The following is a 15355-nucleotide window of genomic DNA, read 5'->3' on the forward strand; positions in this document are numbered from 1 at the left end:
GGGAAAACAGCCCCAGCCTGTTCAGCCTCTCCCTGTAGCTCAGATCCTCCAACCCTGGCAATGTCCTTGTAAATCTTTTCTGAACCCTTTCAAGTTTCACAACATCTTTCTGATTGGAAGGAGACCAGAATTGCACGCAATATTTCAACAGTGGACTAACCAATGTCCTGACAGCCACAACATGACCTCCCAACTCCTGTACTCAATACTCTGACCAATAAAGGAAAGCATACCAAACACCTTCTTCACTACCCTATCTCCCTGCGACTCCATTTTCAAGGAGCTATGAACCTGCACTTCAAGGTCTCTTTGTTAAGCAACCCTCCCTAAGACCTTACCATTAAGTGTACAAATCCTGCTAAGATTTGCTTTCCCAAAATGCAGCACCTCGCATTTATCTGAATTAAACTCCATCTGCCACTTCTCAGCCCATTGGCCCATCTGGTCCAGATTCTGTTGCAATCTGAGGTAACCCTCTTCACTGTCCACTACACCTCCAATTTTGGTGTCATCTGCAAACTTACTAACTGTACCTCTTATGCTCACATCCAAATCATTTATGTAAATGACAAAAGGTAGAGGGCCCAGCACCGATCCTTGTGGCACTCCACTGGTCACAGGCCTCCAGTCTGAAAAACAACCATCCACCACCACCACCCTCTGTCTTCTACCTTTGAGCCAGTTCTGTATCCAAATGACTAGTTCTCCCTGTATTCCATGAGATCTAACCTTGATAATCAGTCTTCCATGGGGAACCTTGTCGAACGCCTTACTGAAGTCCCTATAGATCACATCTACCGCTCTGCCCTCATTAACCCTCTTTGTTACTTCTTCAAAAAACTCAATCAAGTTTGTGAGACTTGATTTCCCATGCACAAAGCCATGTTGACTATCCCGAGTCAGTCCTTGCCTTTCCAAATACATTCACATCCTGTCCCTCAGGATTCACTCCAACAACTTGCCCACCACCGAGGTCAGGCTCATCGGTCTATAGTTCCCTGGCTTGTCTTTACCGCCGTTCTTAAACAGTGGCACCATGTTTGCCAACCTCCAGTCTTCCAGCACCTCACCTGTGACTATCGATGATACAAATATCTCAGCAAGAGGCCCAGCAATCACTTCTCTAGCTTCCCACAGAGTTCTCAGGTACACCTGAACAGGTCCTGGGGATTTATCCACTTTTAACCGTTTCAAGACATCTAGCACTTCCTCCTCTGTAATCTGGACATTTTGCAAGATGTCACCATCTATTTCCCTACAGTCCAAATCTTCCATATCCCTTTCCACAGTAAATACTGATGCAAAATATTCATTTAGTATCTCCCCCATTTTCTGTGGCTTCACACAAAGGCCGCCTTGCTGATCTTTGGGGGGCCCAATTCTCTCCCTAGTTACCCTTTTGTCCTTAATATATTTATAAAAACCCTTTGGATTCTCCTTAATTCTATTTGCCAAAGCTATTTCATGTCCCCGTTTTGCCCTCCTGATTTCCCTCTTAAGTATACTCCTACTGCCTTTATACTCTTCTAAGGATTCACTTGATCTATCCTGTCTATACCTGATATATGCTTCCTTCTTTTTCTTAATCAAACCCTCAATTTCTTTAGTCATTCAGCATTCCCTATACCTACCAGCCTTCTCTTTCACCCTGACAGGAATATACTTTCTCTGGATTCTCGTTATCTCATTTCTGAAGGCTTCCCATTTTCCAGCCATCCCTTTACCTGCAAACATCTGCCTCCAATCAGCTTTCAAAAGTTCTTGCCTCATACCATCAAAATTGGCCTTTCTCTAATTTAGAATTTCAACTTTTAGATCTGGTCTATCCTTTTCCATCATTATTTTAAAACAAATAGAATTATGGTCGCTGGCCCCAAAGTGCTCCCCCATTGACACCTCAGTCCCCTGCCATGTCTTATTTCCCAAGAGTAGGTCAAGTTTTGCACCTTCTCTAATAGGTACATCCTCATACTGAATCAGAAAATTGTCTTGTACACACTTAAGAAATTCCTCTCCATTTAAACCTTTAACACTATGGCAGTCCCAGTCTACATTTGGAAAGTTAAAATCCCCTACCATAACTACCCTATTATTCTTACAGATAGCTGAGATCTCCTTACAAGTTTGTTTCTCAATTTCCCTCTGACTATTAGGGGGTCTGTGATACAATCCCAATACGGTGATCATCCCTTTCTTATTTCTCAGTTCCACCCAAATAACTTCCCTGGATGTATTTCTGGGGATATCCTCCCTCAGCACAGCTTTAATGCTATCCCTTATCAAAAATGCCACTCCCCCTCCTCTCTTCCCTCTCTTTCTATCCTTCCTGTAGCATTTATATCCGGAACATTAAGCTGCCAGTCCTGCCCATCCCTGAGCCATGTTTCTGTAATTGCTATGATATCCCAGTCCCATGTTGCTAACCATGCCCTGAGTTCATCTGTCTTCCCTGTTAGGCCCCTTGCATTGAAATAACTGCAGTTTAATTTATTAGTCCTACCTTGTCCCTGCCTGCCCTGACTGTTTGACTCGCTTCCGTTCTCAGCTGTACCCATCTCAGATTGATCTCTTTCCTCACTATCTCCCTGAGTCCCACCCCCCCAAGCAGTTCCAGGAAACCTTCCTGCCAGTATATTAGTCCCCTTCCAATTTAGGTGCAATCCGTCCTTCTTGTACAGGTCACTTCTACCCCAAAATAGATTCCAATGATTCAAAAATGTGAATCCTTCTCCCATACACCAGCTCCTCAGCCATGCATTCATCTACTCCATCCTCCTATTCTTGCCCTCACTAGCTCATAGCACTGGGAGTTATCCAGGTATTACTACTCTTGAGGACCTCCTTTTTAAATTTCTGCCTAACTCTCTGTAATCTCCCTTCAGAGTCTCAACCTTTTCCCTTCCAATGTCGTTGGTTCCAATGTGGACAATAACCTCCTGCTGGCCCCTCTCCCCCTCTCTGAGACATCCTTGATCCTGGCACCAGGGAAACAACACACCATTCTGCTTTTTCTCTGCTGGCCACAGAAACGTCTGTCTGTACTCGGACTACAGAATCCCCTAACACAACTGACCTCTTGGAAGCCGACGTACCCCTCGTTGCCTAAGAGCCAGTCTCAATACCAGAAACCTGGCTGTTCGTGCTACGTTCCCCAGAGAATCCATCACCCCCTACCATTTTCCAAAACAGCATACCTGTTTGAAATGGGTATATCCACAAAAGACTCCTGCCCTAGGTGCCAACCTCTCTCACCCTTCCTGGAGTTAACCCATCTATGTGACTGTATCTGAGACTTCCCCCCCCTTCCTATAACTGCCATTCATCATATACTGTTGCTGTTGCAAATTCCTCATCGCTTCTATCTGTCTCTCCAAACGATCCACTCGATCTGATAAGATTTGCATCCAACAGCATTTATGGCAGATATAATCCGCAGTAACCCTTAAACTCTCTTTAAACTCCTACATCTGACAAGAAGTACATATCACTGCAAAGGCCATTTTTGCTCCTTCACAATCTACGGACCCAGAAAATAACACCGTCTTATTCCTCTACAAACACTGCCCCAGGTTAAATTAATAGTTAGAGCTTATATTTTAAGTTTAATCAAGAGACTTATCTCTAAAAACATATAATCAAGAAAGAATCCACTATACTGACTACTGCAGCCTTTCTCTTGGACAGACTTAAAACCACAATTAACTTATCTGATTCTGTGCTGTGAACTTCACCCAACAGTTCATCCAAGATTAATTGTGAATTTCACTGTTTGGTAATTTTCCCAGATGCACTCCGATGTCCAGCGATACACGAATTCCAACAGCAAAGGGGGTAACTGTGCAGGTTCTCGTTTTCTTTCTCTCTCTCTCTCTCTCCCCTGCACTGTTGTCACCATGTGCTTCCTTTGTCTGCTCTTCCTTTAAAAGTGCTGTTGTTTTGACTTTTTTCCCCCCAAAGTTCCAAAACAATGCAACAGCATATAAAACAGGAATTGCTGCTCCTGGAATTCGAGGAATTCACCTCCAACACCTAAAATACCTCAAAAAAAAAGGAGCAGCTTTTACAGCCAGAGATTTTTCCTGTCCTCCATCTTGGATTCCTATAATACTATCCATACACAGGCAACCAAAAAAGGAGGAGAACAAAACTCTTCCATTATATCAGACAGTTTCTCTCTCCACAGATGCAGCCAAACCTGCTGAGTTTCTCCACTGCTTTGTTTCTAATTTATATCGTATACTTTAAAAAGCCTCACACAATGTGTCCACCTGGCATTACTCAAAATTCCCGGTCCCCCTATCAGTTTATAAATTGGAAAAGACAGCTGCAACGATATTTGCAAATGTGTCTCATCAGGACTCCCCCAGGAACTGATGAGATTTGTGAATATTTTGGAGTGACCAGACCATGTCTCAAGAAGAAGAAATACTCTGGTATTTGAGGGGAATCCCAGTGTCATTCAAGTTCCCATCCTGAAGGCAGTATGCACAAAGCCAACTTGTATTCTTTGAGTTTAAGATGAATATTAAATAGGTGTGTTTTATATGATAGGGGAGTCTAATAGATACAAATTAACTATCGGCTCTGGTTGGAGTAATGACAGCAAGACGATACAATATTCCAACCAGAATCAAATTTTTGGGAAGAAACCAGAGGTAATTCTACTGTATTCAGACAGTGTGACTGTGCTGCTCATAAACTCTAACTCTCTCTCCCAGGACTTATTCTGATTTTAAAAAAATTTGCATGATCGTCTTTGATGAACAAGTGTGACCCGCAGAGCAGAGAGTAGAGTGTGGCAGTTTGTTAAGTGTGGAAATTTAAGAATTAGTTGCTTGCCTTAGAATCTAGTACTAATTAATGCTCGTTCTTTGATAACATCATCTGTTTGGAACATAGGAACAAAAGAAAATGAGGAGACCAGTCAGTCTAGACCAGAGAGAGGTGCTGGAAAAACACAGCAGATCAGGCAGCATCCGAGGAGCAGGAAAATCAACGTTTTGGGCAAAAGCCCTTCATCGGGAATGAGGCTGGGAGCCTCTGGGGTGGAGAGATAAATGGGAGGGTGGTGTGCTGGGAAGAGGTAGCTAAGAGTGCAATAGGTGGATGGAGGTGGGGATGAAGGTGATAGGTCGGAGAGGAGGGTGGGTCTGATCTCCAGCATCTGCGGTCCTCACTTTCGCCCATTCAGCCTCTGAGCCTGTTCCGGGCCAATCAATGAGACCATGGCTGATCTGTAGCCTAACTTCATACACTTGCATTTGGTCCAAACCCATTAATATCTTTGTTTAACAAAAGTTATCTTATAGTCATAGAGCCATACAGCATAGAAATAGGTTCTTCATCCCACCATGTCTATGATGACCAACAAACACCAAACCACACCAATCCGCTCATATGCACTTGATCCATAGCCTCCTAAGTCCTGACATTTCAAGTACTCACACTTTGTTGCCTCAGTACACATGAGGGACTGACTATTCGTTGCAAATATCCTTCTCTGTTTAGACCTCCCAAAATACATCACCTCACACCAATTGGATTTAAATTCCATCTATCTCAGATTGAACAGATCCAGCTTCCACTGCTTTTTGTGGAAAGAGAGTTCCAAACATCTACTCCCCTTTGTGTATGGAATGCTTTCTAACATCTCTCCTGAATGGTCTGGCCCGAATTCTCAGACTAATCCCCCTATGTTTCAAATCTCCAACTAGTGGAATAGTTTATCTTTATCTACCTTGACTGCCAGACTGTCAAAGAGAAACAGGCAGGTGCAGCAGGAGTCCCCTGTGGTCCTGCCCACAAATCGGTTTCCCATTGTGGAAGGTGATTGGTTCAAAGGAGTGCAGACAAAGCTAAGCTTCTGGCTCCACAAGCAGCTTGACTGTACAGGAGAGGAAGAAGAAAGGAAGAGCAAAAGTGATAGGGGTTTCATTAGTTCGGGGAAGAGCTAGGTGATTCTGCAGCCGCAGATACAATTCCAGGATGACATATTGCCTCCCTGGTGCCAGGGTTAGGGATATCACGGAATGGCTGATGGGCATCCTGAAGAGGGAGGGAGTTCAGACAGAAGATGTGGAGTACATTGGTACTAATGATATGGATAGAATGAGGGATGAGGTCTTGCATCAAGAGTCAGGGAACTAGGCTCAGAAGTTATAATCCCAGGATTCCTCCTGATGCCCTATGCACACGAGTACAGAAATAGGAGAAAAGGGCAGACAAATGTGTGGCTCAAGACTCGGTGCAGGAGGGAGGGTTTTACAATCCTGGATCACTGGGGTTGTTTCTGGGGAAGGTGGGACCTCTACAAGCTGGACAGTCTGCACCAGCTTGTATTAATTAACATCCCTGTGGAATGCCACTTCAACACCTCACCCTGTTTCCTGGCCAACATCGCTGCCTCAGGCTTGCTGCAGTGCTCCAGCGAAGCTCAGCACCTCATTTTCCACTTGGGTACCCTACAGCCTTCTGAACTCGATATCAAGTTCAACAATTTTAGGATTTGAGGTACCTTCTACCATGTCGTCAACCACACCAGGCCTTGTTATCACATATTATACACAACCCATTGTTAGCCACTACAGTATTTAGCCCCATTTGTAGCTATTCACTCTCCTAGGCTGGTCATTCTCCACTCTTTTGTCTATTGAACTGTTCTTCTATCTCTCTGGATTCTATCACCACCCATCATTTACACCTTACCCCCTCCCCACACTCTATCTTCTGCATAATAACCGTTTTTTTCCTAGCTACCATCAGTTATGAGGAAAGGTCACTGGACCAGAAACATCTACTCTGATTTCTCTCCGCAGATGCTGCCAGACCTGCTGAGTTTTTCCAGCAATTTCTGTTTTCGCTTCTGATTTCCAATGTCCACAGTTCATTGAGCTATTGCCTTTGCTGGGAGGGGGGTTTGCTAGTACTGTTGGGAGGAGTTTAAATTAGTTTGACAGGGGTTAGGTACAAGGAGAACAAAGCATTCTATAGCAACAGAATCAAGTGAGAGGGGTTTCAGCCATGTTGAGTTTTGAGGAGTAATGCAGGGCTCAATGGCGTCTGCTTTAATGTGAGGAATTGATAGGTAAGAGATGCTGAGTTTAGGGCATGCACTGACATGTGGATTGGGATGTTGTTGTCATCACAGAAATGTGACTGAGAGCAGGGCCAGGACTGGCAACTTAACATTCCAGGGGATAGGATCTTCAGGCAGGAGAATTAAGGAGAATCCAAAGGGTGTGTATAAATACATTAAGGACAAAAGGGTAACTAGGGAGAGAATTGGGGCCCCCAAAGATCAGTAAGGCGGTCTTTGTGTGGAGCCACAGAAAATGGGGGAGATACTAAATGAATATTTTGCATCAGTATTTACTGTGGAAAAGGACACGGAAGATATTGACTGTAGGGAAATAGATGGTGACATCTTGCAAAATGTCCAGATTACAGAGGAGGAAGTGCTGGATGACTTGAAACGGTTAAAAGTGGATAAATCCCCAGTACCTGATCAGGTGTACCTGAGATCTCTGTGGGAAGCTAGAGAAAGAGAAGCTAGAGAAGTGATTGCTGAGCCTCTTGCTGAGATATTTGTATCATTAATAGTTACAGGTGAGGTGCTGGAAGACTGGAGGTTGGCAAACGTGGTGCCACTGTTTAAGAACGGCGGTAAAGACAAGCCAGGGAACTATAGACCAGTGAGCCTGACCTCGGTGGTGGGCAAGTTGTTAGAGTGAATCCTGAGGGACAGGATGTGCATGTATTTGGAAAGGCAAGGACTGATTCGGGATAGTCAACATGGCTTTGTGCATGGGAAATCGTGTCTCACAAACTTGATTGAGTTTTTTGAAGAAGTAACAAAGAGGATAAATGAGGGCAGAGCGGTAGATGTGATCTATATGGACTTCAGTAAGGCGTTTGACAAGGTTCCCCATGGGAGACTGATTAACAAGGTTAGATCTCATGGAATACAGGGCGAACTAGCCATTTGGATACAGAACTGGCTCAAAGGTAGAAGACAGAGGGTGGTGGTGGTGGAGGGTTGTTTTTCAGACTGGAGGCCTGTGACCAGTGGAGTGCCACAAGGATCGGTGCTGGGCCCTCTACTTTTTGTCATTTACATAAATGATTTGTATGCGAGCATAAGAGGTACAGTAAGTAAGTTTGCAGATGACACCAAAATTGGAGGTGTAGTGGACAGTGAAAAGGGTTACCTCAGATTACAACAGGATCTGGACCAGATGGGCCAATGGGCGGAGAAGTGCCAGATGAAGTTTAATTCAGATAAATATGAGGTGCTGCATTTTGGGAAAGCAAATCTTAGCAGAACTTATACACTTAATGGTAAGGTCCTAGGGAGTGTTGCTGAACAAAGACACCTTAGAGTGCAGGTTCATAGTTCCTTGAAAATGGAGTCTTGGGTCGATAGGATAATGAAGAAGGTATTTGGTATGCTTTCTTTTATTGGGCAGAGTATTGAGTACAGGAGTTGGGAGATCATGTTGTGGCTGTACAGGACATTGGTTAGGCCACTGTTGGGTGCAATTCTGGTCTCCTTCCTATTGGAAAGATGTTGTGAAACTTGAAAGGGTTCAGAAAAGATTTACAAGGATGTTGCCAGGGTTGGAGGATTTGAGCTACAGGGAGAGGCTGAACAGGCTGGGGCTGTTTTCCCTGGAGTGTCGGAGGCTGAGGGGTGACCTTATAGAGGTTTACAAAATTATGAGGGGCATGGATAGGATAAATAGACAAAGTCTTTTCCCTGGGGTCGGTGAGTCCAGAACGAGAGGGCATAGGTTTAGGGTGAGAAGGGAAAGATATAAAAGAGACTTAAGGGGCAAATTTTTCACGCAGAGGGTGGTACTGTATGGAATGAGCTGCCAGAGGATGTGGTGGAGACTGGTACAATTGCAACATTTAAGAGGCATTTGGATGGGTATATGAATAGGAAGGGTTTGGAGGGATATGGACCGGTTGCTGGCAGGTGGGACTAGATTGGGTTGGGATATCTGGTCGGCGTGGATGGGTTGGACCAAAGAGTCTGTTTCCATGCTGTTCCTCTCTATGACTTTATGACAGGGGACAGTGTCAAAGATGTTGCATTATTAGTTAGGGAGTCAGCTCAGTACGGCAGCAAGGAGGGACGATATCTTGAAAGGGTCTGCAAATGAGACTTTGTGGGTAGAGTTTAGAAATAAAAAGGGGGCAGTTACAAACCCAAAAATTTATATACACCCCAAACAATAGAGAAGCAGAAATGTGAACAATTTACTGCAGAGTGTGAAACAATAATCAGGTAATTATATTAAGGGATTTCAAACATCCAAATATTAATTGGGATAGTCACAGCATAATAGGTCTAGATGGGCAGATCTCTTGAAACATACTCTGAAGAGGTTTTGATTTCAACATATACAGAGGAGCCTCTATTATCCGAAGTACATGGGCGGGGAGTATTTCGTTTGGTTAATTGAATTCTGGATATTCGAGTGCTAGATAATATTGTTTAGCCAGGCATTGGGACCTTGTGATCTTGTTGGATAACCGATGCTGGATAATCGAGGTTCCTCTGTAAATGGTGCTACAAAGGTCAGTGCTGGACCAGATTCTGGGGAATGAAACCAGACAGGTGTTCAAGGTGATGCAGGTGGGGGAGCATTTTAGTGATAGCGACAGCAAACGCCACACATCTTATGTTTGTTATAGAAAGCAGGAAGATAGTCAGCAAAAAGGCTTTGAATTGCAGAAAGGCAGATTTTGTTAAAATAAAACAGGATCTGAGCAAAGTAAACAGAGAACAACTACTTCAGAGTAAATCTACAGCAAAACTGAAGGGATCACATTCAAAATGAAACTGAATACAGGCCTTTTTTGGGGTGTTAATGTAGGAGCAACAAGCCCAAAGAACTCTAAAAATATTCAGGATAAAAATATGGATATGAAGAAGGAGAGGGTTTTAACTGGTGCAAGGAGAGCACATCAATGGAGCCCCAGTGGGAATACAGACAGTGCACAAAGGTACTTATGAAAACAATTAGGAAAACAAAGAGAGGGCATGAGATAACACTGGTGGGTAAGGTTAGGGAGGATCCCAAGATATTCTATAAGAATAGTAAGGGGAAGAGAATAACCAGGAAACAATAAAGCCAATTAGGGACCAACAGGACAATGTGTGTGTGTGAAGCTGGCTGGTAGGGTGTTAAACGAGTACAGTCAGGTCTGTCTTAACTCAGGAAATGGAAGATGTAGGTACTTTGGGATGAGTGATCGTGAGGTTCATGAGAAGATTGACATACAGAATATCAGAGGTTCCGATGGGTTTATAAGTGGACAAATCCCTCGTTCCAGCTGGGCCCTCAAACAGGCTGCTCTGACAGACAAGCAAGGAAATTACAAGGGCCCTGACCCAAGTTTATGATTCCTCACTGACCATGGAGGAGATGCCAGAGGACAGCTGATGTCATTCCCTTTTCAAGAAGGGTGATAGAAATAAATCAGGAAACTACAGATCAGTGAGTCTCACATCAGTGATCTTAGAATAGATCATAGAATCCCTACATGTGGTAGCAGGCTATTTGGCCCATTGAGTCCACACTGACCCTCTTAAGAGCCTTCCACCCAGACCCATTTCCCCTGGTTAATCCACCTAGCCTGCACAACCCTGGACACTACGGCACAATCAGTGGTGGGGAAACTATTGGAGAAAATTCTGAAGGAGAGAATTAATCCCTATTTAGAGAGGCAAGGTTTGATCAGGGGTGGTGATGCTTAACAAATTTGATTGAAATGTTTTGAGAAAGTGTTCAAATGAGGGTAGTGCAGTCGATGCGTAGTTTATATAGATTTCAGTAAAGCCTTTAACAAAATCACATGAGAAACTGTAAACAAGGTAAAAGCACATGGGATTCAGAGTGACTTGGCAAGGTGTATCAAAAATTGGCTTTGTGATAGGAGACAGAAGATGGTGATAGAAGTTGTTTATGTGACTGGAGGCTGGTGTGCAGTACTAGAGGGATCAGTGCTGGGTTCCTTATCATTTGTGATTATATATAAACATATAGAATAAAATTTGGGGGAGGGGTGGTTAGGTGAGCTTGCAGATGACACAAAGACTGGCCAAGTGATTGACAATGAAGAGGTTAGGTTATTGGTCAGATGGGTAGGTCAGCAGCAGATGGAATTTAACTCTAAATGTGAGGTGGTGCACTCTGGATGAAGGAACAAAACAAGGGAGTACTCAATGTATGGCAAGGCAATAGGAAGCTCAGAGGAACAAGGGAATCTTAGGGTGATTATCCAAAGATCCTTGCAGGTGACAGGGCATGTTAATAGGGTACTTACTCTTACCAGACATGGTTTGGATTATAAGAGCAGAGAGGTTATGCTGGAGTTGGTTAGGACTTTGGTTAGACCACAGCTGGATGACTACATGCAATTGTGGTCACTATAGGAAGGGGGTGCAGAGAAGACTCACGGGATGTTTCTTGGGCAGAGCAATTGAACTATGAAGAGAAGCTGGATTAGCTCAGGTTGGCTTCTTTCGAGGAGAGAATAATGAGAACCTGACTGAGGTGGAGAAGATTTTGAGGGACAGGCAGCAGCTGTTCCCCTCAATTGAAGGTTCAAACACAAGGGGGCGTAATTTTAAAGTGAAAAGCAGGACTTTTCGAGGGGATTTGAGGAATTTATTTTTCACCCAGAGGTGGATGGGAATCTGGAATAAACTGTCTGGGAGGGTAGGTGAGGCAGGTAACTTCACATGCTTTAAAAATTTATAGCCTATAGATTCTGTGTCTTAAGATCTTATATTCCACAACCACCTGATGAAGGAGCAGCGCTCCAAAAGCTAGGGCTTCCAATTAAACCTGTTGGACTATAACCTGGTGTCGTGTGATTATTAACTAAATGCAAAGTGCTAGAGAAACTTAGCAGGTCTGGCAACATACATGTAGAGAGAAACACAGCTAACGTTTTGAGTCTGGTGTGATGTTCTTTTCAAAACAAAGACATTAAAATAGATATGTAATTTCTCAGCCTTGGTGTGCAGGAGATAATTTCAAAGCTGTGGATGATACAAAAGGTGTAAGAATTGGAAACTGAGATAGACAGTGTGGAACTCCAAAACAACATCAACAAATTGGCGTGGGTGAAGAGGTGTGGTTGGAAGAACACGAGTATAAAATAGAGCTACAATTCTAAACAAGGTGCAGGAGCAGATGGCCTGTTGGTGCACAGTCAATCAAAGTGACAGGACAGGTGGTCAGAACAGTTAATAGAGCATATGGCATTCTCTGCTTTATTAATGGGGCATATAGTCTAAGATCAGAAAGGTTACGAAGAACTTGTGTACGACATCTGTTAGTCCTCAGCTTAAGCACTGTATACAGTTTTGGGTGGTACACTACAGGAAGGATGGGAATGCACTGGAGAGAGTGCAGAAGGGTTGTCCAAAAGTGTTCTCAGGGATGAGAAATTTCAACTATGAGAATATATTAGAGAGGTTGGGACTGGTTTCCTTGGAGAGAATGCTAAGAATAAAATTGATTGAAGTTTTCAAAATTGAGCAGCCTGTATAATAGATAGGGAGAGACTGTGTTCCTGCACATAAAAGGACCAGGAATGAGGGAGCATAGATTTAAAGTAATTTGCAAATGTAGAAATGTGAGAAATCTTTATCAAACAAGTGGTTCAGGTCTGCGATATACTTGCCTAGAAATGTCGTGAAGGCAGGTATTCAGCAGGTATTCAAGAGGGTATGAGATAGAGTCATAGAGATGTACAGCACGGAAACAGACCCTTCGGTCCAACCCGTCCATGCCGACCAGATATCCAAACCCGATCTAGTCCCACCTGCCAGCAACCGGCCCATATCCCTCCAAACCCTTCCTATTCATATACCCATCCAAATGCCTCTTAAATGTTGCAATTGTACCAGTCTCCACCACATCCTCTGGCAGCTCATTCCATACATGTACCACCCTCTGCATGAAAAGGTTGCCCCTTAGGTCTCTTTTATATCTTTCCCCTCTCACCCTAAACCTATGCCCTCTAGTTCTGGACTCACCGACCCCAGGGAAAAGACTTTGTCTATTTATCCTATCTATGCCCCTCACAATTTTGTAAACCTCTATAAGGTCACCCCTCAGCCTCCAACACTCCAGGGAAAACAGCCCCAGCCTGTTCAGCCTCTCCCTGGAGCTCAGATCCTCCAACCCTGGCAACATCCTTGTAAATCTTTTCGGAACCCTTTCAAGTTTCACAACATCTTTCCGATAGGAAGGAGACCAGAATTGCACGCAATATTCCAACAGTGGCTTAACCAATGTCCTGTACAGCCACAACATGACCTCCCAACTCCTGTATTCAAGACTCTGACCAATAAAGGTATGCATACCAAACGCCTTCTTCACCATCCTATCTACCTGCGACTTCACTTTCAAGGAGGTATGAACCAGCCCTCCAAGGTCTCTTTGTTCAGCAACACTCCCTAGGACCTTACCATTAAGTGTAAAAGTCCTGCTAAGATTTGCTTTCCTAAAATGCAGCACTTCGCATTTATCTGAATGCCTATCTGGTCCAGATCCTGTTGTAATCTGAGGTAACCTTCTTCGCTGTCCACTACACCTCCAATTTTGGTGTCATCTGCAAACTTACGAACTGTACCTCTTATGCTCGCATTCAAATCATTTATATAAATGACAAAAAGTAGAGGGCCCAGCACCAATCCTTGTGGCACTCTAATGGTCACAGGCCTCCAGTGTGAAAAACAACCCTCCCACCACCACCCTCTATCTTCTACCTTTGAGCCGGTTCTGTATCCAAATGAGATAGAGAACCTGAGTTCTCCCTGTATTCCATGAGATCTAACCTTGATAATCAGTCTCCCATGGGGAACCTTGTTGAACGCCTTACTGAAGTCCATATAGATCACATCTACTGCTCCGACTTAATCAATCTTCTTTGTTACTTCTTCAAAAAACTCAATCAAGTTTGTGAGACATTATTTCCCACACACAAAGCCATGTTTACTATCCCTAATCAGTCCTTGCCTTTCCAAATACATGCACATCCTGTCCCTCAGGATTCCCTCCAACAACTTGCCCACTACCGAGGTCAGGCTCACTGGTCTATAGTTCCCTGGCTTGTCTTTATCGCCCTTCTTAATCAGTAGCACCACGTTTGCAAACCTCCAGTCTTGCGGCACCTCACCTGTGACTATCGATGATACAAATATCTCAGCAAGAGGCCCAGCAATCACTTCTCTAGCTTCATTGCTTCTATTTAACTAATGTGCAAGAGTACAGGAAAAAGACAAGGGATTGACACTCATTTGAAGAGCTAGTGCAGACATAATGGGCCAAATGGCCTTCTTCTTCAATAATAATTCTGCAAGGCTGTATTAATTGATTCCAGCCCTTTCCCAAAGACTGTCAGGCCAACTTGCCATATTGTTCCTGTTTACTTTTTCCCTCTTTCCATTTGTCAGTGTCCAATCTGCTGCGATTGTAGTAGAGTTTACACAATCCAAACTATTGCAGTCGTTACCCCCATCACTGTCTCTCTAAGAACCCTAGGGCTGTAAGGCAATCAGGTCTTGGGGAATTTGTTGAATTTTAGTTTCATTTTTCTGTTGACTCAAACAACAAAAACACAATAACAAAGTAATTATCTATAAAATCTAAACTTTCACTCGCTCTTGTGAAAATACATCAACCTCAGAAATTAACTCTTACCACCGAAGCACTTGGGTTGTTAAGTGTATCTGGCATTTCATTTCTTTTTAAACTTAATCTAGTATATATATTCTCTTGGCTGAGGGATCAACATTTTACTTTTCGGACCTTTTACATCCACCAAAGGGATTAACCTGAGCCTTGTTTTGGTGTTTCCATCTGATAGGCAGCATCTGATATGCAGAGGGGAAATGAGGTACGAAGGTAAACTGGCCAATAATATAAAGGAGGATAGTAAAAGCTTTTTTAGGTATGTGCAAGGCAAAAAAATGGTTAGGACTAAAATTGGGCCCTTGAAGACAGAAACAGGGGAATATATTACGGGGAACAAAGAAATGGCAGAGGAATTAAATGGGTACTTCAGATCTGCGTTCACTGGGGAAGACACAAGCAATCTCCCTGAGGTAACAGTGGCTGAAGGACCTGAACTTAAGGGAATTTATATTTGCCAGGATTTGGTGTTGGAGAGACTGTTAGGTCTGAAGGTTGATAAGTCGCCGGGGCCTGACAGTCTACATCCCAGGGTACTGAAGGAGGTGGCTCGGGAAATCGTGGATGCGTTGTGATTATTTTCCAGAGTTCGATAGATTCGGGGTCGGTTCCTGAGGATTGGAAGGTGGCTAATGTTA

The 15355-nt window shown here is 43.6% G+C and overlaps 1 protein-coding gene across 3 annotated transcripts in view; it reads right to left on the reverse strand.

Moving 5' to 3' along the window:
* Window positions 1-15355, reverse strand: part of LOC140467254 (voltage-dependent L-type calcium channel subunit alpha-1S-like) — a 214656-nt gene that overhangs the window by 125012 nt on the left and 74289 nt on the right. The window lies entirely within an intron of this gene.

The sequence above is a fragment of the Chiloscyllium punctatum genome, chromosome 45 (assembly GCF_047496795.1).
Source record: "Chiloscyllium punctatum isolate Juve2018m chromosome 45, sChiPun1.3, whole genome shotgun sequence".
In the NCBI taxonomy this organism is placed as follows: domain Eukaryota; kingdom Metazoa; phylum Chordata; class Chondrichthyes; order Orectolobiformes; family Hemiscylliidae; genus Chiloscyllium; species Chiloscyllium punctatum.